This window comes from Crocodylus siamensis, chromosome 5 (genome assembly GCF_052110815.1).
Source record: "Crocodylus siamensis isolate JL-2025a chromosome 5, ASM5211081v1, whole genome shotgun sequence".
NCBI classification, from domain to species: Eukaryota; Metazoa; Chordata; order Crocodylia; family Crocodylidae; genus Crocodylus; species Crocodylus siamensis.
The window spans coordinates 6,675,218-6,698,740 of record NC_143399.1 but is presented as its reverse complement, the minus strand read 5'-3'; the positions used below and the strand labels follow the sequence as shown (position 1 = coordinate 6,698,740).

The 23,523-nt window shown below is 45.1% G+C and overlaps 1 protein-coding gene across 2 annotated transcripts in view; it reads left to right on the top strand.

Annotated features, from left to right (window-relative positions):
- The window catches only part of LOC149863422 (cytosolic carboxypeptidase 6-like), a 1,473,463-nt gene that overhangs the window by 759,568 nt on the left and 690,372 nt on the right, over positions 1-23,523 (top strand). The window lies entirely within an intron of this gene.

Below are 23,523 nucleotides of genomic sequence, written 5' to 3'. Positions count from 1 at the left end.
TATTAAAAACCATTCTATCTCTCCTCTTCTTAAAATACAAAATTAAGGAGCCATTTCATACCTGGATTAAAGCTTATCCACTCTTCCAGAGCAATGCAGTAATGTAACAGAGGGCATTGACAGATGAAACAATTATGGTAGTGTTGTATCTGTGATGATCCAGAGAATATTTAAGAAGCAGGAATTGTTTAATATATATTCTGGGACTAACTATGCAGTTGGTAGAGATGTTAGGTTAATTTGAGGTCCCCAAATGCACTTCCCAATTGAAGAAAAGGGGAGGAGGGGGACTTATCAGTTTAGCTGAATCCACTATACATGTTTCATCTGCCTGTTCTCTCTCAAGTAAGTGAAATTTAAACTAAACTTACCATCCTTTGACATGTAACACTTATATCAGCCTTTAGCAGATGATGTAGCACTGTTACAAGATATAAGACATGGATATAGGAGTTTGGTCTAAAATGTGATGAAGGAGACTAGGGAGATCTGGGCCCTGGGTTCAGTCAAGGGGAAATTGTAGTGATTTAGGAGTGGGGAGGCAAAAAAGTTAGAGCACACCAGCCAATTCATGCCCATGAGTGATAAGTCCCCTCCCTTTAACAATATACCCACTTTAACCCAGTACAACTATTTGTCTGTCCAGAGCCCGAGGATAGGAGCCACATGCTCTGCATACCCTATGAAAGTGTTCCTTAAGTGAGGCAAAGAGACAATTTAGTCTGAAGATGTTTTAGGACAGATTATTTAAATAAATATTTAAGTTACAAGCAGCAAATTAAGTTTCCGTGTGTGTGTGTGTGTGTGTGTGTGTGTGTGTTCCACTCTATTTGTAGTTTAGGGAAAAATAAAATAAATTCAGTGAAAAAGGTTTCATCTATATGGTTAAGAGCAAATTACGTAATGCATGTTTTAATCAAGGAAATCCATTTCAACTAATAATAGGGTGGTGCTGAGGTTTTTTCCCTGCCTCTTTAAAGCATAGAAACTGAAACTAAAACAAATCAGAAGAGGATTTAGGATGTGGACTAAAAAGGACTGGTAGAACATGTATAACTCAGTTAAAATGGTCTCCAAGTATCAGACATTCATGCAAGTTATTTATGTCCAGAGAGCATATCTAACTTCTTTAAAGCTAAACAAAATGAGAACATTTTCTCTTTTGTCTGGAATGCAACATTTTTATCAGCTTTCTGTGTATGACTTGCCCTACTACAAATTACAAGACATTTGGCTATGGGAGTCTAGTCCAGTGGTTAATAGGATGGACTATGAAGGGTGGAATCTCCGGCTCCAGCCATTGACCTGAAGAGGGTTTGTGTGTTTTATCCAATGATTTTAAAATGTGCAAGCAGTCCTTGGCGCATGGATCAGAACTCAGGCCACCTTTCCTACCAGGTGAGGGAACTGATCACCTGGATTCAAAGTCATGCTCTATTCAGCCCAACACATCTTGTGCTTTTCTTCCTACTGCATCAGGAACCTATTGGGCCATTGGCTATAAAAACACAACCAAAGAGATGCTTCCTGCCCAAAATAGGTCACAGCCTATGTCAGATGAAATGATAGTACTTTCCTACTTCCCAAGGCCATTGTGGGGGTAAAAACATTGATATTGGGAGGTGCTCAAATACTGCCATAATTGAGGAAAAGAGAGCGTGCTATATGTGACCTGACATGGATAGACAGATGAGTGACTAGTCTAATCTCTTGCCTGAGCTGAATGAAATGGATTAGATAAACGCAAAAGAAGCCTGCTTAAAAGGACATTTTAATAGTTCAACATGTTAGTAGTAAATAAGGTAAGGACTTCCAAAGATACATTTATTTTGACAGTATCTCTTTTGAGGTCATCAAGCCACTTTAGGTGAAGCACTATAACAAGGAGAGATAATTGTCTCTCCTAATTACTTATGACTTGCAGTGTGTGACCGCCGGGCTTCTGCTTGCCACTTTCTGGTGGCTCGGGTCTCTTGGCGGATGTTACGTCCCTTCCGGGCTCGTTTGTCATTGAGGTAGCTCTTTCCTCCCGTGTCACCAACTCCATTCTCTCCTGCCACGTCTTGGTGTTCCTCAATGGGCAGGTCCCTCGATGACCCGGGTCAGGCCTGACGATTGCTCATGGGGCTCCGCCACCCCTACACCCTGGCCTCACACCACCTTCAGTAGGCCGTCTAGTTGTTATCCTGCAGCCTTCTTTGCAGATCTCAACCATCACTCTGCGTTCTTAAGCCTATGGCAGGAGGCTGAGCACACTCCTGTGGCGCCTCACTCCTGGCTCTTGTCCCGTGGAAAACCTTCCCTACTATGGCCCCTCCTGGGCTACCCTATGACCCAAACACCAGGTGCCCTTACAGCACACAGTCGCAGCTCGGGGTAATCCCACAGCACCAAACAAAATCCAGTGCACCTCCACCAACCCTCCACCTACTCCTCGTCCCTGGGCCCTTAACAAGGAGGAAGGGTCCTCTACACTCTGTCTGTTGCCCCAGGGTTTGCGCCCATCCTTTGCTGACCCTGCTTGGTCCCAGCGGCAACCCCACCCCAATTATAACCCCCATCAGCCGTCCCAGGCTTTTGCCTCCCAGCGTGCCATCCTCAGCACCCCACCATCCCGGCACTCCACCTGGGTCTTGCTGCACTCTACGGGCTGCCTCCAATCCTCTTTCCCTCAGCCAACCATTCACTCCTCCGGTGTATGGCAGGGGTTGTCAATGGGGTGCTCCTCTTCCTGCCCAACTTTGCCTCCAGCCTGTCAGTCTCCTCGAGGTCCTCTCTTGGGGCTTCCTCTGCTCTCAGCGTCAGCTGCAGTTTTGCCTCCAGACCATCCACCCCCTCCGCAGAAACGGCCACCATTTTTATTTTCGCCGGCCGGCATATGACGCTGATGTCACCAGCCGGCTGCAGCGGTACATAAAGGTGGCTCACGAGCTATGCGGGTTCCTCTCCCTGTTCCCTGTGGGCTCCGTCCCGAGCTGCAGGTGAGTTCTCCGCATTACCTCGTCTCCCGGGACACAGTGCTGTTCATTAGGGCTGTGCAAAGCTTCAGTCCCTGATTGAATTCGGCAGAGATTCGGCCCGATTCTGTGGCCAAATCTCCAAATCTGAATTGAATCAGAGGACCCTTTAATCTCTCCTAATCGAATTAGAACCCTCTGAATCAATTCAGAGAGATTCAGAAAGATTTGGAGATAAGGACATATCTTTAAACATTTTTTTATACATACCTCTAAATAGCAGGGGCTCATGAGCGCTGCAGTGCTGGGGCAGATGGAGTATCCCACAGGAGCACGTGGGGCTCCCCAGTGCACTCAGCAGCAGACCTGGAAGTGGACCAGAAGCACTTCCGGTCCACTTCCAGGTCTGCTGGGGAGCGTGCAGGGGGTCCCCGCCATGTTCCCCTCCTGGCTAGGTGACTGGTGTCTCCTGGGTCTGGGGATGGGGACCACTGGGGTGCCCCTGTGGCCAATCACCAAGCTGGGGGGGCACCAGGGACCCCTCAGAGCACTCCCCAGCAGCCCCAGAAGTACATCCAGTCCATTTCTGAGTTCGCCACCAAGCACATGGAGGGCCCCCTGCACTCCTTTGGGATGCTCCATGTGCTCCAGCACTGCAGCGATCACGAGCCGTGCTGCTACCTCAAGGTATGTAGAAAAGACATTTAAAGCTATGTCTATGTCCGAATCACTGATTGTCTGAATCAGCATTGAATCTTCAGATTTAGATTTGGCCGAATTGAATCTGGGACAGTGATCTGAATCAACAAATCGAATCACTGTCCCTGATTTGGGCCAAATCTGAATTGAATAGGGCCTGCTTCACACACCCATACTATTCATCCTCCTGTGGGTTTGGCATTTTTTTTGTTCCCCTGCTTATAAGAGAGTGGGCTCTTAGTAATTAAACTCCTCTTTTTTTTTTTTTTAAGACGAAAGGAAAATATTAATTACTGATCACTGCCACCTGTTCAAATGAATATTGAATAATAACATCCTGAGATGGGAAAAGATCATGTGACTTACTTGCTATAGAAGGGCTGTACCTAATACAGGAGATAACCCTGGTACCAAATGTACTGTGTGCTGCAGGGGGAGGACTGAAAGCCTATAGAAATCAGTAAAAAGGCTCTCTTTGATTTTAGTAGGCTTTCTTTCTGGAACATAATTAGGCTTTTGGAATATCTAGTCACATCCTTTTGAACACACAATGATGAAAGTTACATTTTGTGCAGTAGTTTGGGTTGACAAATTACAGCATAACAGTTGGGAACTGGTGGGGCCGAAGATGAAACACATTAAAGGGAGACCTAGACAACATTTTTTTCCTGTGATTTGTAAGGTTAGATGTATTGTGAGTTGGGGGCAACTGATTCACATAAGATACCTTTTTTATTGTTGTATCACAATTGCATATTTCAGGTACTTCTCAAGAGCAGAAGTAGACATACCATACCTGTCCCACCTGCTCAAAATCAGAAGAGACTAGAAGTCTCACTAAGCCTGTCCCCGTGAACCTCAAATTCTAGAGAAAAGAGGTTTGAAGAAAGGGGACCATCCTACAACCCTAACTCTTTTTGATTGGCACCAAATGTGAAACTCTAAATTGTTTTTCATTGAATGATGATGTGCGTTAAGCTTGTAATCCACAGAGAACCTTTCGTGACTAAACCTGAACAGCTGTGTTTGACAAAGAGACCTAGAAATGGGGAAGTGTGGTAATACTTCTGAGTAGCAAGGTACCAAAGGAGTTAATGCATTTCTACTGCATGCACGCACATGCGCACACGTATGTATGTAAGTATGTATGTATAAATAAAATACAGCATGGATAGAAAGGCCATTGAATCATTAAAGGGAAACAGGCTCAGCTAATAGGTTCCTTTGAATATAAACAGCAGTATATATTTTTGTGACTCAATTCAGCATATTCTATATGGGTTGTAATTTTAAAATTAGTGGTTGGAGGGAGAGATAAGCACCATCAATAAATTAAACCGTAACCCAGTGGTTTAGTCATGAAAGGTTAAAATAAACTTGCTTGATTGATTATGAATTTTAAGCAGTTTTTCTTCAATGTAATCAGTGCTCTACCAATGTCATTGCTCATTAAAGAAAAGATTTTCATTCCAACATTTGATTGAGGATGTTTTTTCTCATTTGCATTTTGCTTTCTATGGAGTAAGCATCTTGCCTTCAGAATTATTAGATTTTTTTCCCCTCCCTTGTCTGTCTATAAAAACCATACACTGGGAGGGAACAGTGATTTAGAAGGACAGTACATAAAGATTGAATGAAGATATTGACTACTGGGCCCTAATGCAAACAGGGCTATCTGATGGACTGCCTTTGACAGAATGATGGAAGGGGGCCTTGTGGCCTACTTAGCTGCCCTTCTAATTGGCCTTTATGAATATTTAATGAAATCAAGATGAAATTCAATCAGAGCTTTTACCTGCTGAATCTTAGGGAAAAAAAAGCAGTACATTATTAGATTTTTCCCAGCACTTGTACACAATAAAACTGTACTGAAATGTCTGTATGTTAGTCTTGTGTTTGAGATATGCTCCTTTATCCAGGGACTTGGTTCCTTCCAAAGGAATTAACCTTTTTACCACAGAAAAGCAGCGCAATTTTCCATTTGCATGCATCAGTGGTATTTTATTACTGGCATAGTATAATGTTTAAGCCATAAACAAGCAACAGCTATTCCCTTTGAAAACATACCCTTAGCAAACACTTAGTCTATGCCAATTTGAAGCCTTTTAGGGAACTTTAAGGTCATATAATAGTTTTTCAGACCTACATAATGTTGTTGCCTAATATTTGGTGCCACGTTGGTTGATGCACGAGAGAGAATTTGCACAATCACATTTCTCAAACATAATCTAGGTTGCATCAATAACATTACATTATAGCAATGAAGTATAAAACAGCCTGACAGGCTCCTGCTCTAGTACACTTTTACATTCATTTAAATGTAGATTTTGTTTCTCTGAGTGGAATGCCAGAAAAGCTTTTCATGGAAGCACAATGGACAGATTAATCTATAAATGGTAAATTCAGCAGTGAAGGTGGTTTTCCCCATTTTAGAATTGTTAATTTTATCTTTCTCTTCCAAGATAAGCTGTTTATTCACAGTATGTTGCTTTTATGCGTATTTTTAAGAGAAAGGAATTTGGTACTTAGAAATAAACATAGCATGTTAATATTAAGCAGTGCAGGAGTAAAACCTCTATAGATGTGCCTGCATCAGGCAGGTTCAATATCATTTAAATGCCTGGTTTATTTAATACCCCCCCACCATTTAAGTGAGTGTTAATTCTTCTTTCACACTGGCATCACAATGCATATAATACATACGGTAGGGTGAGAGTGATGCTGTAGCCATACAAGCATGCATCATGTACAAAGAGAGGCACAGCACTGCCTAAGTGACCTTCAGCCAGAGGTGCTGCCATCTCATTCTCTTATTTGCCCACCTCAGATTATCTGTCAGCACTCTGAAGTGTAGCAGCACCTTTGGGTCTCAGTAGTTGGGATTGGGGCACCTTCCATGACCAGGTGCTGTGGTAGCACTTGATAGTCTGCTGCTTGACACTCCTTATTCTTGCTGGCTTTATGGACAGAAATGGTTTGGATGTGGGAGACCCCTTGATACTGAGCTCGCTTAGGAAGTCCCCAGACCTAAACCCCCAAATCAGCAGAAGAATTATGGCATAATGCAGATATTTCTGTCAGAGACTGCACTTGAAGTCCTTTTCTTGCTAGGCAGAGCAGGACTAATACCAGGATAGCAATTCGATGCAGGCTGTTAGGGTACAGCTCTGTCCTTGTTAGACCACACAGTCACATCACATTGTGACCCATGCACAGTTGTGCCTATGTAAAGGAGCAGCCTCTGCTTCATCTAGTGGAATCTCTTTATCTGCTGCTGTCAGGACACTTGGTCTTTCCTCAGGATGGACTGTGGCAATTTAGTACTCTTCAGCTGAAGCACTGTGCGGCCGAGCTGCCTGGCTGGTGGCAGCATCTCTGGCCCTGGCGTGCAGGCTATAATGATCTGGCCCTCTGTCTGGTTCCTACTAGTCTAGACAGTCCAGTAAGGTATCTTGTTCTTCTCCTTAGCTTTCTCTTGAACACTAGGGGCTGATTTAAGGCTACATGTGAACTTATGTGCACCTAAACTTAATGTGCTTTAGCCTAAGGCTCATTAAGGCAATGTAGACGCATGTCTATATGTGCACACCTTAAGGCACCTTAGTGCAACTCTCTAGGCAAATGCATTTGCAGCCTGCCCTGGGCAGCACCTGAAACAGCCCCCAACATGCACAGGCATGCTGGACCCTGCAGGTTGTGGGTGGGTGCTGGGCTGGAAATGTGACTGGGGGCAGCACAAACACTAAGTGCATTCCTGACCAGGGAGTGCAGAGGAAGTCTTGGGGCATGCTGGGGGCTGTAGGATCTGTCAGCAGCACATGTGGAACTGGGGCCCCTGGACTGCAGTTTGAGGTGGCTTGGCTCCAAGCAAGCAGAGGTTGGGCCTGAGCCCCCAGGCCATGTCTAGTGACTTGAGGCAGCGGCACCCAGTACTGGGGCTGGCCATGGGGTACTGAGCTGGCCATGGGGTTCTTCAAAGCCCACAGCAGCGTAGCCATGCGATGCAGCAGAGTGCCGGCCAAGGGGTTGGGGGCCTGTAGTCCCCCTAGATGCAGTTGGCGTGTCCCCAGCTCTGACCCCCTCCCCATGTTCCTGTCTTCCCAGAGTCAGTTGGATGATCATCGCCTCAAGACTCATGGTGTTTGCCTGCAGGAGGACACTAACATTGATGTGTCTGTCTTCCAACTGGATTTAGAAGATCTTCTGCAGGCAGCATTGATAGTATTTCTTCAGAAACCTTAGATGTCTCTTTTAAATTGTCCCAGCATGTCCCAGCTCCAAACAGCAAGATGGGGATAAACCATGATCTTGGTTTCAGATCTGATGCTGTGATTTTCAAACACCCCTCTCGTCAGGAGTCTAAAGGCTGCACTTGCACATTTGAGGTGATGTTGGATTTCTTTTCTGATGTTAGCCTTTTGCAAGAGATGGCTTTTGAGTTATGGGAAATACTCAGCTTTCTCTAGTATCACCATGGATCTGGATTACTAGAACTGGGGACTGTTCACCAGGAGCTTGTTTGTTGAAGACCTTAGTTTTCTTAATGTTAAACATCAGTCCTATTTTCTTGTATGCCTTGGTAAAGGCATCTACAATTGCCTGAAGGTCTGCTTCTGTGTGAGTGCACACTACAGCATCATTAGCATACTGGATATCAGTGATTGAGGTCAGGGTGGTCTTGCTTTTGGCTTGGAGTTGGGTGTGGTGAAACAGCTTACTATCCATCTGGTAGTTTAGCTTCACTCGGGCTGGAAACTTATTGGTGATCAGATGTAACAGCATGGCAAAGAATATTGAGAAGAGTGCTGGAGTGATGACAGCCTTCCTTAACTCCCATTTTAACTTCAAAGACTATGTGCAGACATGTGTGGCCATGTGGTAATGTGGCACCATACACTGCACATCCAGTTGTTCTCTGTACTGCAAGATAGCAGCTTAGTTGACCCCAGGAGACCCTGGGGTAAAAAAAAATTGTGCAAATAAAGAAGTGGGCTGGTGTACACAGGGACAGCATGTGCTGCCCAAAAACCAGAGCCTGGCCAGTCAGAGCCATCTTCTGCCTACCGAACAGGCTCTGAGCAGCAGGATCACTGCTTCTGCAGCTGCAGAAGGCCCTGAAGACCACAAGTAATGCTTCTGGGACCAGCCTAGCAGAGGGTCACAGGCATTCCCCAGAGACAAGTAGCAGCAGCACAAGGTGTCCCACTGCTAGTTGTCCCTGGGGAAAGAAATGTCCATGCTCATTTGGACCTGGCCAAAGGGTTCTGTAATAGATCCATTGCTGAGAGCCACCACATACCATCATGGAAAGTGGCAAATTTTGGTGGGCATCTGTACTTCAGAAAGATCTTCCACAACACTTTTCAGGTGACAGAGTTGAAAGCTTTTGTGAGGTCAAAGAAGGCCATGTAAGGAGGCTTATGTTATTCCTGGCATTCCTTGTGCAGCTGTTGAGCTGTGAAGATCATGTCCGTTGTGCCTCTTGATGCCCTAAACTCACCCTGAGATTCCAGGAGGAGCTCTTCAGCAAGTGGAAGGAGATGGTTCAGGAGAGTGCTTGCAATGATCTTTTCTGTGGTGGACAGCAACAGCAACAGAATCTTTTTTGAAGATTTTCACAATCATGGTGTCCCTGAGGTCATCTTGGATCCTTAAGATGAGGGCATGAAGTGAGCTTACTGTGATGTGAGCTCTTCTCCTCCCTGCTTGAAGATTTCCATGGGGATTTCATTGGCTCCAAATGCCTTGTTGTTCTTCGTCTGTTTGATGGCTTTCCTCACCTCATCAAGGGACAAAGGGATTCTGAGATCATCTCTTGACTGGATGTTATGGGATAGACTTGAGAGCACTCTTGTCAACAACTGGGTCTCTATTGAGAAGGTCATCAAAATGCTCCTTCCAACAGGCATTGATGGGTCCCCTTTCCTTGATCAGGTCTCCTCCATCCTTAGGTCTCAAGGGATTTGGTCCCTGAGTGTTCAGACCAAAGATGGCTTTGGTGGCACTGAAGAAACCACACATTGTGGATCATAGAATCATAGAATCAATGAGTTGGAAGGAACCTAGACAGATCATCTAGTCCGACCCCCTGCCACGGGCAGGAAGGAGCACTGGGGGTCATAAGACCCCAGCCAGGGGCTTGTCCAGTCTCCTCTTGAAGATTTCCAGGGAAGGTGAGAGCACCACCTCTCTGGGAAGCCTATTCCAGGCTCTGGCCACCCTTATAGTGAAGTAGTTCTTCCTAATATCTAACCTAAACCTATTCTCCCTCAGCTTGTGGCCATTGTTCCTGGTGACTCCAAGGGGAGCCCTGGTGAACAGACTTTCCCCAAGTCCCTGCTGGTGGCCCCTGATAAGGTTGTAGGCAGCCACAAGATCCCCCCTCAGTCTCCTCTTGCAAAGACTGAAGAGATTCAGGTCCCTCAGTCTCTCCTCATAGGGCTGGCCGCGGAGGCCCCCAGCCATGCGAGTGGTCTCCTCTGGACCCTCTCCAGGTTCCCCACGTCCCTCTTGAAGTGCGGTGCCCAGAACTGGACACAGTACTCCAGCTGCAGCCTGACCAGCGCCGCATAGAGGGGGAGCAAGACCTCTCTGGACCCGTTAGTGATGCCGCTGTTGATGCAGGACAGGGTGCGGTTAGTTCTACCTATTGCTTCATCGTGTTGGTGATTCATATTCATCCTGGAGTCAGTCCTGACTCCAAGATCCCTCTTTGGCTCTGCGCTGCCGAGAGGGGCAGCCCCTAACCTATAACCATAGCCTCTCCCCAGGTGCAGTACCCTGCACTTGTCCTTGTTGAACCGCATCCTGGTCAGATCCGCCTACGTCTCTAACCTATCCAGGTCTGCCTGGATGCGGTCCCTGCCTGCCGGTGTATTCACCTTACCCCACAGCTTGGTGTCATCAACGAACTTGAACAGGGTGGATGTCAGTGAGATGTTGAATCTCCTTCACCTTGTCTTCCCAACATTTGTTCTTCAGTTCACAGGTCCTCCTTTGGACCTATGCCTTGGCTTGTTGGAGATTACATTTATTTTCCTTGGAGTTGGTGTCATTTTGTCAAGCACAAAAGGCCTTGCCCTTGTGTTCAATCAACCCCTGAATCACATGGTCATTCCCATTAAATCAGTCTTGATGTTTCTTGGTAGAGAATCCTAGTGTCTCTTTGTAGGCACTGATGACATGGCCTTGAGGGTATCTCCCATACTGCTAACATGCTGTCATTGTTGTTGACTGGAATTTACCAGTTTTTTGTTGACGCATTGGTGGAAGAGGTCTCGCTTGCTTGGGTCCTGAAGTCCTTCAACACTGATTTTCTGTTGGCATTGCTTGTGCTGCAGCCATTGTTTGGGAGCCAGTCTGAGTGACAGCTGAGTGGATGAGTCGGTGATTAGTCCAGCAATCATCAGCTTTTTTAGCATACCTTGGGTGATGCAGACATTTTTGTGATCAATGACGTAGCTCAATAGGTGCCAATGGTTAGATTGTGGGTGTTGTCATGATGTTTCCTGCCTGTTTTTTTGTCTGAACAGGGTGTTGGTGATGGTGAGTCCATGTTCTGTGCATTTGGTCAAGAGGAGGATGCTGTTGGAGCTGTTCTTTCCTACTCCTTTCTTGCCAATGGTTCCAGGCCAGAGGTTAGAGTCCCTTACGACTCTAGCATTAAGCGTTCTTTACAGCAAGAGTTGCCAAAATATGGAATGGACTTCCAAGGGAGATGGTGCTTTCCCCTACCTTGGAGGTGTTCAAGAGGAGATTAGACAAACACCTAGCTGGGGTCACTTGACCCCAGTTCTCTTTCCTGCCCAGAGCAGGGGGTTGGACTCGATGAGCTAATAGGTCCCTTCCAACCCTAGAAAGCTATGAAATCTATTCAGTTAAAATCACCAAGAACAATAAGTCTGTCTCCCTTTGGAATGTCAGAAAGGACTTGCTCAAGGTTGGCATAGAATTTCTCCATGGTTTTATTGGCAATACCGAGTTGGGGCATATGTGTTGATGACAGTGGCACATTGGCTCCCTGCCAGTTTAAGATGAAGAGTCATGAGGTGCTCATTAATTCCAACAGGGAACTCATTGAATTAGTTTGAGTTCATTCGTAATGGCAAAGCCAACTCCATGAAGTCATAGAACCATAGAAAATTAGGGTTGGAAGGAACCTCAGGAGGTCACATCTAGTCCAACCTCTGCTCAAAGCAGGACCATCCCCAACTAGATCATTCCAGCCAGGGCTTTGTATAGCCAGGCCTGAAAAATCACCAAGGATGGAGATTCCACAGTCTGTCTAGATAGCCTGTTCCAGTGCTTCACCACCCTCCGAGTGAGAGTTTTTCCTAATCTCAAACTTAAACTTCCCTTGCTGCAACTTGAGCCCAATTCTCTTTTAATGTCATTTGCCACCACTGAGAACAGTCCAGCTCCATCCTCTTTGGGATCACCCTTCAGGTACTTAAAAGCTGCTATTAAATCCCCGCTCAGTGTTCTCTTCTGCAGACTAAATAAGGCCCGTTTCATCAGCCTGCCCTCATAAATCATGTGCCTCGGCCCCCTAACCATTTCCATTGCCCTGTTTACCCTTCAAGAGGAATGTATAGCCACCTCTGTGTCCTTTTAGCTGCTTATCTCCTGCTCTCCAGGTTTAAGTGCAGCTACATCTGTGTTGTGTCACCTGAGTTCTCAGGCCATGATTGCAGCACAGACATTCACTATTAGAGTTTCCCATGAGGGTCCTGATGTTTCATAGATTTCATAGATTTCATAGATATTAGGGCTGGAAGGGACCTCGGGAGATCATCGAGTCCAGCCCCCTGCCCAAAGGGCAGGAAGTCAGCTGGGGTCATAGGATCCCAGCAAGATAAGCATCCAATTTACTCTTGAAGGTGTTCAATGTAGGTGCTTGAACCACCTCCGCTGGCAGACTGTTCCGGACCTTGGGGGCTCGGACAGTAAAGAAATTCTTCCTTATGTCCAGCCTGAAACGGTCTTGCAGGAGTTTGTGACCGTTCGACCTCGTCATCCCTTGGGGCGCTCTGGTGAACAAACTTTCCCCCAGATCCTGGTGGTCACCCCTGATAAACTTATAGGTGGCCATCAGATCACCCCTGAGCCTACGCTTTTTCAGGCTAAAGAGTCCCATGGCTCTCAGCCTGTCATCGTAAGGTCTGTTTTCCTGACCTCTGATCATGCGCGTGGCTCTCCTCTGGACTCTCTCAAGCTTCTCCACATCCTTTTTGAATTGTGGAGCCCAAAACTGGACACAGTACTCCAGCTGCGGCCTCACCAAGGCCGAGTACAAGGGGAGAATGACGTCCCGGGATTTGCTCGAGAAGCATCTATGGATGCAAGCCAGCATTTTGATCGCTTTACTAGCCGCAGCATCGCATTGGAGGCTCATGTTCATCTTGTGGTCAATGATGACCCCCAAGTCTCTTTCTTCTGTAGTGCTAACCAACGTAGTGCTGCCGAGCCTATAAGGATGCTGCACGTTTTTCCTCCCAAGGTGGAGAACCTTGCATTTTTCGGTGTTAAACACCATGAGGTTCTCATCCGCCCATTTGCTGAGCTTGTCCAGGTCAGCCTGGATCACCCGCCTATCTTCTGGCGTGGATGCTTTGCCCCAAAGTTTGGTGTCATCGGCGAACTTGGCCAGTCCGCTTCTGACTCCAATGTCCACATCATTAATGAAGATGTTGAACAGGATAGGTCCCAGGACAGAGCCTTGAGGGACCCCACTGGTCACAGGGCACCACGATGAGTGACTGCCATCGATTAAAACCCTCTGGGTCCGACCACAGAGCCAGTTACCCAGCCAGCAGATCGTGGTGGAGCCAAGGCCACAACCGGCCAGTTTGGCCAAGAGGTGATCGTGGGATAGCAGATCAAAGGCTTTTTTGAAGTCAACATATATGACATCAATCTCTTCTCCCTTGTCCAGGTGATAGGTCACCTGGTCATAGAAGGAAATGAGACTGGTCAAACAAGACCTACCCGCAACAAACCCATGCTGGCTATCCCTTAGGATGTTAGCCTGGGCCAGTCCATCAAGGATGGCCTCCTTAATAAACTTTTCTAAGATCTTCCCCAGGATAGAAGTCAGGCTAATGGGCCTGTAGTTAGCCGGATCCACTCTCCTCCCTTTCTTGAAGATCGGCACCACATTGGCCTTCTTCCAGTCTTCGGGCACTACACCAAAGCACCAGGAGTTTTCAAAGACCCATGCCAGGGGCTGGGCTATGACGCTCGCCAGCTCCTTGAGTACCTTGGGGTGCAGATTGTCAGGGCTGGCTGACTTGAAGGTGTCCAGCTTCTCAAGGCGTTCCTTCACGAGGTCAGCATTTATGGAGGGTAGGGGATCCCCATCACCTGGATCTCCCTGTCCCATAGCAGGCATGGGCATCCCGTGTGACTGATGAAAGACTGACACAAAGTACCTATTTAATAGGTTGGCTTTTTCCTGGGCGTCAGTTGTCAGTTGCCCCATCTGGTTTAGCAGGGGTCCAACATTGCCCTTGCTTTTCCTCTGGCTCCCCACATATCTGAAAAAGGACTTTTTGTTGTTCTTGATGCTTGAAGCTAGTTCGAGTTCAGTTGCAGCCTTGGCTTTCCTGGTTTGCTCCCTGCAGGACCGGACCAGCGCAGAATAATCCTCCTTGGAGGTGAATCCCGTCCTCCATCCTTTGTAGGCTTTCCTTTTTAGCCACAGGAGGTCCGCTAGGTCCCTGGAGAGCCAGGGGGGCTGCTGTGCCTTCTTGCTGCCTTTCCTCCGTGTTGGAATAGATTTAGCTTGTGCACTGAGGATCGCTTCCTTGAGAAGCAACCACTCTTCTTGAACTCCCATCTCCCTGGGGTCATGGTCCCTGAGGGCCTGACCGACAAGCCTCTTGAGCTTGTCAAAGTCAGCTTTTCTGAAGTCAAGGACTTTTGTGTTGCTGACTGACTTGCCAGCTTTACGGCGGATGGTGAAGGTGATCAGCTCGTGGTCGATGTTCTAGGTCCCCGAAACAATAGTGTATCTTTGCTGGTATTTTTGCTGATGTCTTCGAAATAGAAGTGATCCCACTGGATGTGGTTAGTCAATCAGGAAGAAGTACAGAATACCGTGTTAGACAGGCTGTGTTTAAGGCACCTTTTCTAGCCTCCTCTCCCTGTGAGGTGAGCAGAGTAGATCCTAAACAGGGCTGATCAGTCAAAGTTATAGCTGTGGAATTGCACTCCATAAGATAACATATTCTTATAAAAGAAGGAGGAGAAGTATTGCCCGAGGTGGAATCCATACAGAAGATGTTGTTACCCTTCATGTAATACAAACGACATTGGTGATTTGCGGTTATGAACAACTGTTGAGTTTATTTCCATTTCCCATTCCACAGAATGTTAAAGATAAGCTGCAATTCCATCTTGACTCGATACCGGTAAGAGTGGGTTTCTTCTGTAGTTTCACCCAATTTGGACTCTTGCATGAAATCTTAATGGTGCCTTCTGCAATATTAAGGCAGAATAACGAAATAAACAGCATTCCAGTTATTTGGAGAGGAGAACATGTGGTTGGCAAGGAAATTTAGTATGACAGGGAAACTTGGATGAATTTGAGGTACATGTTCCTTTTTGTTGTCAATTGGAGTTGGAAATAAATGCCTTGTGGACAGTCGGAGTCTGTTCTTGACAGCATCATAGGTGATGTGAAGGTGGGAAATTATGCTAGAGAAACTTTATATATTTTAAAGGTTTTGAGTGTGTGAGATGTGTCCTGATTCAGTCGTAACTGCCATCGGCTGAAGTTTTGTTTTTGTTGTATACAGTATATAGTTCTTCTATCATTATTTATCTGAGGGTACTTTAAATGCTTATACTGATAGATAAGAAAGAAACCCAACACTTAAATAACCATGTTCCATTCAAAAGGATATGATGCTTTTGGACATAGGGAATGTGTTCATCTTCTGCCACTGAAACAGTGTGGCTCTTTAAGAATTTGCTCCCTCTCAGATGTAGGAGTTGATTAAAAAATTAGACTATGCAAGTATTTTGTCACAAAATGGGAAATGAATGGTAACTGGAGATCATGGACTTGATCCTAAACTCCATTTGTCCTGGGCAGAAGATCAATTTACAGATTATTTTGTGGCTGTTTACCAGTGCATGAACAGGGAACAAAAATCAGACAGGATATTATTGTGTGCTCTAGAAAATGATGAGACTGATGAGGGACAACTTAATGGACAAAGGGAATGGTACATCAACAGCATGCATATTTAGATAATAAAATGCCTGGATTTCCCAAAAGCTAGAACATTTTAAATACAATAAATACTTTTTTTTTTGAAATCTTGTTAATTTATAGAATTAGAGTGATAGGAGTGTCATCTAATTAGGTCATAAATTTCAAGGTCAGATTTCTAGGTTCTATTCCCAGTTCTGTAATTGATTCACTATCTTTTCTTAGGCAAATCATTTTCCCCACCCCCCACCCATCAACAAAGGAATGACCACACAAGGTCAGAGAAGTGGTCCATCTGTTCCAGTATCCTGTAACTAGGAATAAGTTGTAAAAGGTTCAGAGAAAGTTATAGAAACTCCAGAATGGACAGTTATGGAATAACATGTCTATAGGGAAAGTTTCATTTTAACTTTACCAGTTAGTGGTCAGGTTTCTTCTTAAAATCAATGGGTACCTATACATGTGAAGGACCTCTGCTCTGACATGTGCTAAGTAGCACGCATCGTCTGCATCACATACGTTCAGTTTCCACCATTTGAAAATGGGGGCACTCTAACTAAAGCTCATCAAACAAACTTTAGTTAAAGCACCCATGCCAGCATTTTGAAGTGTGCAATGCTGAATACATGTAATGCTGCAGGCGCTTTATTTAGAGTGGCTCTGAGAGACACTCTAATTAATGTGCTCCCCCACCTCCCCTCTGGAGCATGTGCATAGACACCCAGTGCATTTAGACTTCTGGGGTTTTTTGCCATCCTGCCTCAGGTGAATGCTAATTTTCTCATTATCCACATAAATCTAATCTCTTTTTATATTATATCAAACACTTCCCCAATGATATCATGTGGAGGCGAGGTCAATACATTGGCAATACTTGGTAATACATTTGATCTTTTATCAGTTTTAAATGTTTGTCCTTCCTATTTCACTGAAATTCCCCAACTTCTTTTATCACAAAGAATGCTAAATAGGACTCCACTTAGTGTATTTTTCTTCATGCTAAGCAATCCTGCCCCTCTCAGACATAACTATATACACAACCATATTTCCCATCTATTTTTGTCCACTACCATGTTTCTGAGATACAGTTGCTAGAATTAAACACAACATTCCAGCCAAAAGAAACATTTATGTAATGACTTTATCAGGCCATAAGTATTATTTCCTATCAGATAATCAACGTACCTCTTCCACAGAGGCTTATCTTATGTAAAGCGCTTTCAGATCTTTGAAGAAAAGTACCATGTGAAAATCCAATACCATGGAAGTATGACTCTGATACTTGCAGCACGTCAGAAGTGAATTCCATTTCCTGGATCACACAAAAAAATAAACCAATAGCTGCACCTGTGAATAATCTGCATAGAGATTCAGCGAGGGGTCTGTCCCCTCACAGTGCAAGTATTGCAAGTATACTATCCTTCATGAATGTTATGTTACATGACTTTGAGATAGCCCGTGAGTAAAAGCAGGTATCTACAGTTCTGACGATCCTAAATCTTGTGCCGAATTTATTTCTGTTGAATTCCACCACTTCAGTGGTCTTACCATTGCGTTTTGACCTTTTGTAGACACCACAAAGTCACAGAAAGATGTTTTAAGAGAAGTTTTATGATGCACCTCAGAATTTATGAGTGGTCAGAATTATTACTGGTAATAAACGGCGCACATTTTCCAGTTACGATAGAGATCAGTGGGATTCGTTTAAGTGCTAGTCTCCCAAGAGTTCTGCATCAGGCTAAACTTTCTGGTAAAATGCTGTATAGATTGTGAGCAAAGAAAGCAACTCCATTTGCTAAAAAAGAGATGTTTAGCACAGCACATTATTCCAGCAAAATGCTGCCTGAAGTTGTGTGTCCCTTTGAAATGTTAGGTCAGATCCTTCGTTGGGCTGAATTATTGCAATTTTATTGATTTCAGCGGAATGATGTTAGCTTGCACCAGCTGAGGATGTCTCCCAGTGTCTTTGGACTGGGAAAAAAGCTGGTGTGGAATTACGAACAAATTAATTTCCTCCCAAGTAGCTAATGCCATAGAGAGCAAAGGGCAATTAAAAGGGGTAAGAGAGAGATACGAATGATATAACATAAAACAACCAATATAAATCGGTGCCAGAATCCTGGGTATGAAACTTTCATTCTCTTGAATCTAAGAACTGTAATGCACTTAAACTGAAAGCATGGACAAAACACCTATACAGATGCATGTACATTATTGTATTGCAAAGAAATAATGAAACCCTTAAATTATTACTAAATAGCCACACTTATTTCCTCTTTTTGTTTTTTATTCAGGAATAATGACTGTGTGTATGTTCCAAAGGAAGGCAAATATGTATTAGTTAGCCTTCTAGTTCAGGACTGAGATCTGTGACAGTACCTCTAATATACAGTCAATTTAATTGCCATTTTGTGTGTGTGTGTGTGAGAGAGAGAGAGAGAGTGAGTGAGTGTATCCTGCACAACTTTTAATTATTGCCAAAAGGCATAAGAGGGAAGAGAGGGGGGGAAAAATAGAAAAAAACTTTTCTGATCTCTAAGAAATGGTAGGAAAAGGGTAAGGAAAGCATATTAGAAACAGTGTTTGGATTAAAGCTGGTGGAATGAATTGTTACATGCACCGTGAGACAGTAAAACTTTGAAAAGATCTTATAAAACCTCCATTACATCACATTAGATGGAGGTTTTATAAGATCTAAAAACCTGAAGCAAAAACAGTTCCAGCCTGCAGGGTCCCTTTGGAACATGGACTGTACAATTACAGGTGCTGCAGATGGCACAAAGCTGCGGAACTGTTTATTTCTTGGTGGCTGACCAAAATTACTTGCACATATTAAAAAAAAAAAGTTTCTTTTTGCTTTACCCTCTGTGCCCCCTGCAGTGCATTGTGTGGTTGCTTAGGAATGGATCGGTATTATATAAAATGATTCCCAGACCCAAGGCAAAATCTCTGCTGCTGCAACACCACCAAAGCGAATGCTGATGAACCAACAGAAAATTTGGCTCCAATCTCTTCTTATTGTATAGTCCACTCACAGATTCCAGAAGCCCCAGAATTTTGGGGGGCAGCAGCATTTCCGTATTCTTCTAGCCTTTCATTTTTGGCTGCCTCTGCTGAGATTTGCAAGAAGTTGCTAGTTAGAATGAGTGGGATAGCTCAGACTTCTCCCTCAATAACCATGTGCAGAAATCAGAAAATCATCACCAGGGATCCGGGTTTCCTGTTTTCCATGGAAAAATGGAGGAAAACATGCAGATTTCTCATTTTAGCAGACAAATCCATAGGCTTTGCAGTTTTGCAATGAGATCCCTGCAGGCTGGCATAGTTCCAGCCTGCAGGGAGCTGGGAGGGAGTGGGAGGAGGGTGGTCAGGCGGGGGGGTGGGGGGTGAGGGGCATGAGCAGGGCCAGGGGACTGTGGGGTGGGGGGGAGTGAGGGGCACCAGCAGGGCTGTGGGGACTGTGGAGGGGCTTTTTATTTTAATCACAGATCTGGGGGGGTTTATCACAGAATTTGCAATTTTTTTATCAGAGCAAACCAGAACCGCTGACCATCGCACAACTGAACAGAATTATCTGTGATTCCATCATAGATAATTATTCCAATGAGGCCCTAGGCTGGTCAAAGAAAGAAAAGCATTGGCACTGCTGGGGTAGGGAGAGGGATCTGCACTAGAGGCTGGCCATGCCAACTGATAATTATTCAGAAATGTATCTCCCCTCTTGCCTTATCTGCTTCCATTACTGCTGCACCTTGAAACTTTAAGCATCTGAACAGGAGTTGTGTGTGTTGGTTTTCCTTGAACGAGAAAACTCGAGTTTCTAATTTATGTTCAGGTTTAGGGACTGTTTGTTTTCCTCTAGGGACAGTTTTGGGACCGTGGGACCTGATCATTCAATATTTTCATGGCTTTTTAGGTTTTGGATGCTTGTAGCAGTGGTAATTTTTTAAAAATGAATTGTCTTACAGATCTTTTTGAAGGGTTTCAGGAAAAAGGCTGTTGCTTTAGAAAATGAAAATAGGCTCCTATGACACTTTGGTACTTTTGGAAATTTTACCTTGGATCTTGTTTTAGTTTAGTGTCATAAAACTGCTTCCTAAAGATTAAGAATCTGAACATACTTGTACTTGACTTAGAACTATAAGGTGTCCATACACACGCTCCAAGGTGGGTGGGTGGGGGGGCGCTTTAATGAAAGCAGCTCTCAGAGTCACTCTAATTAAAGTGCCCAGAGTGTTATATGTATTCATGCTTCAAAATGGTGGCAGGGCATTTTAACTAAAGCTTGTTCAACTAAAGCTATTTCTGACACCATCACGAGTGTCAGAAACTGATTAGCATGCTCCAGCAGACTCAAATAATTGAGTCTGCTCCAGCGCGTTCTCATTAGCACACATCATAGCAGAGGTCTGTCACATGTATAGGTGCCCATTCTTGGGGTTGGACGAGGCCTCAAGGAACATCTGGTCGAACCTCCTGCATAAATGCTATTCTTTGTCCAATGGTGGTTATTAGGGCTGTGTGAAGCTTTGGTCCCTGGTTCAATTTGGCAGAGAATTAGCCTGATTCAGTGGCTGAATCTCCAAATCTGAATTGAATCAGGAGACCCTTCAATCTCTCCAAATTGAATCGGAACCCTCCAAATTGATTTGGAGAGATTTGGAAAGATTTGGAGATTCGGACATAGACACAGCTTTAAATGTACGTACCTCAAGGTACCAGGCGGCTTGTCAGTGCTGCAATGGTGGGGTAGATCTAGCATCCCACAAGAGCACAATGGGGTTCCCCAGTGTGCTCAGCAGCAGACCTGGAAGTATACCAGAAGCACTTCTGGTTCACTTCCAGGTCCTCCACGGAACATGCTGGTCCCTTCCCTGTGTCCCCCCAGCTCAGCAACTGGTGCTTCCTGGGTCTGGGGGGGCACCTGGGGTCCCCCCATGGCTGATTGCTGAGCCGGGTGGTACGGGGGGGGGCTCCCGTGCGCTCTCCAGCGGACCTGGAAGTGGACCAGAAGTACTCACCCCCGAGCATGCGGGGGGCCCCCCGTGCTCCTGTGGGATGTTGCATCTGCTCCATCATTGCAGCGTTCATGAGTCATGCCTGGTACCTCGAGGCATGTAGAAAAAACATTTAAAGCTGTGTCTATGGCCAAATCGCTGATTCTCCGAATCGGCATCGAATATTCAGATTCAGATTCAGTCAAATCGAATCAGGGATGTCATGGAAATTTTTGAGTATGTGCTGCCAGTACAGAAGAGGTTAAACTGACATGCGCGGTTTGAAGCTGTGAGTGGAAATTTCCAAGGCTCACCCAGTCCTTGCCCCCTGGGTGACCTGTGGAGCTGTCAATCATTGTTGACCTACTTTCCCCACAGACCCATGCTCAGATTGTGTCAGCTCCTGACTGAGAGCATGCTCAGTCAGAACCTGACATGAGGTAATTGGACTAGAAATTTCTCTGCGGAGAGCACGCTGATTGGCTACCAAATTGATATAAAAGTTCTGTGAGCCCCTCCCTCGGGGGGAGATCGCGTGGACTAGAGACAGAGGCTGCTGCTGCAGGGACTGTTCTCTGAGTCAGGCTTCAGGGCCTATTGATCTCCTCCTTTGGCTCCGTGGCTTAGTCCTTCGTATTACTCGTTGTATTGCGGTTTTGACTACGATCATCTGGCTCCTGACTTACCTTTTGAACTGATTAACGGCTTACGATTTCGGATCACCCTCTGGACTTTGTTTAACCCGGTTCTGGATCATCGACCTCGGCTTTCTTCACCAACTACGACTCTGCTCATCCCTCCAACTGACGTCTCCGCTGCATCACCTTCTGGCTACTGACCTCGCTTTTCTCATTCGACCACCCGATTTGTCCATTGCTGTGGACTGGCGTCACACGGTTCATCATCACCGTGTTACAGTTCGTTTTCGTTGTTTGTAATCCCCATTTATGAGCTGTTGACCAGCCCTGGGACTAGGTCTTCGGACTGAACCTCGTGGGCCAACAGACCCCTTTGTTGTTAATTGTTTGTTTGTGTTTCAAAACTGTAACTGAAGACCTTTCTGCCTACGCCTGAAGCGTAAGTCAAATAAATTCACCTGTTTTCCTCAACCCGCTCCGAGTCTCTAACTCCAGACTCTACGCCGCTAATCCCACCTGTCCGTATCTAATTGCCACCCCGGCCCACCGTGACCTTGGGGCCCGATCCTTCGGTTTTCCCCGACAAGGGACAGCGATCTGAATCAATGAATTGAATCACTGTCCCTGATCTGGGCCAAATATGAATCCGAATTGAATACGGCCCATTTCACACATCCCTAGTAAGTATACTATATATACTTACCTCTACATTACAAGTGGAAGCAAAGCTGATGGTAATTCAGCCTTTTAGTCAGTTGGATGCAAGCTGATGTGTGGATTTTCTTCCAATGAGTAAGAGTATCCTATATTGATAACTACTTTAATCCATTTTTATTACTTTAATCATGGACTTGTCCGTGATAGGCCACTTTTTTTGTGTCCAAACACACACCTGAACCTAACAGCTCTAAATGTAAATTGCAACCGGCATAGTTTATTTTGTTCCAGGCAAACCATTACAAGACATTTGGATGCCCCTAGCTAAACAGATCTAGTACGGGGCTTCGTATTCTTCGATGAAAAATTATGGTGAAAAATTCTCCTTCACCCCACCTTATTGTTAGGTATCCTTTCCGTTCTTTCTCTTACTCCTCTGAAATGGCTGCAAAAGAGAGAAATTTCTTTCTTTTTTCTTCCTACTGCAGCAAGAGAATCGCAAGTGAATCTACAGATAGGAGCACAGTCAGAATTTCTTCTGTCAATAGCAGGTACTGCTTCTCTTGCTGCGGTGTTATTGATGTGGACACCAACTCAAAAAGCATCTTTAGTAAAAGGACTGATGTGAGAAAAGAAAACCCAGTGGTTTTCACAGGCAAGCCAGCACTCATTGGCAAGCTTCCAGCAGATGCTTTCACTGGCACTGCTGCCCCATAAGCACTGAATTCATTTTCTGATATCAGTGCTATTTATGATTCTCATGTGGGGCATGGCAGTTGTTCATCTTTCTCTCAGGACAAATAAACCGGCCAAGACCAGTGCTAACGTGGAGCGCATTGTTATCATTACTCAGCATGAGATTTATTGGCATCATATCTTTCAGAGAAACAGGAAGCAGCTCAAAGCTGACCCCTCTAGAAGCTGTTTAATAAAACTTCTCTCCCATCCTTGACATCATATTTTAACCCCTAATCAACTAGATTGGGAGGATGAGCACCACAGGGAATAGCGAATCACATAACAAAGAGACAAAGAGCTGATTGGACAGTTTCAGCAATAGCCAATAATATTGATGCGCCGTCTAAATTTATCGCAATTCAGATTGGCCATCTCCTTCCCTAGCTGATTCGTTTTTCAAACATAGCTTTGACTCCAAGGGAGCAGGATATTCCATTGTCTTGTGAAGATTTTCACAACCCGGGTATAAAGGAAAGTTGTCCTTAAATCTTGCTGTTTGAGAGAGAGCCTCTGCAGAAACAAAGCCTAAATACTGGAACCCTAGCCATTTAATCTGCATAAGAATGAAGTATCTTCAGCCTACCAAATGTACCAGTTGCTTCTCTTCTTCCAGTACTTGA